Source organism: Octopus bimaculoides, chromosome 1, assembly GCF_001194135.2.
Source record: "Octopus bimaculoides isolate UCB-OBI-ISO-001 chromosome 1, ASM119413v2, whole genome shotgun sequence".
Taxonomy (NCBI): domain Eukaryota; kingdom Metazoa; phylum Mollusca; class Cephalopoda; order Octopoda; family Octopodidae; genus Octopus; species Octopus bimaculoides.
Genome location: NC_068981.1, coordinates 85,472,358 through 85,472,667, shown reverse-complemented (window position 1 = coordinate 85,472,667; position 310 = coordinate 85,472,358).

The following is a 310-nucleotide window of genomic DNA, read 5'->3' as shown; positions in this document are numbered from 1 at the left end:
CACACACACACATATATATATATTTATATATAAATATATATACATACACACACACACACACACACATACACAATTAAGACTAAAATACATAAATTATATAATATATATCAAAGAAGCTAAAATACTATAAATTAATATATTTACATTAAATAAACAAATTAATTAAAATATTTATATTATTTATTTTATAAAAATCATAGTATCATTTAAATATTAATTTTTAATGTTCACAAAAAATATTTTCATACTAATTAATACACAATTAATAATTACAAATTATAACTACTACAATTAGTAAAATATGATTTAT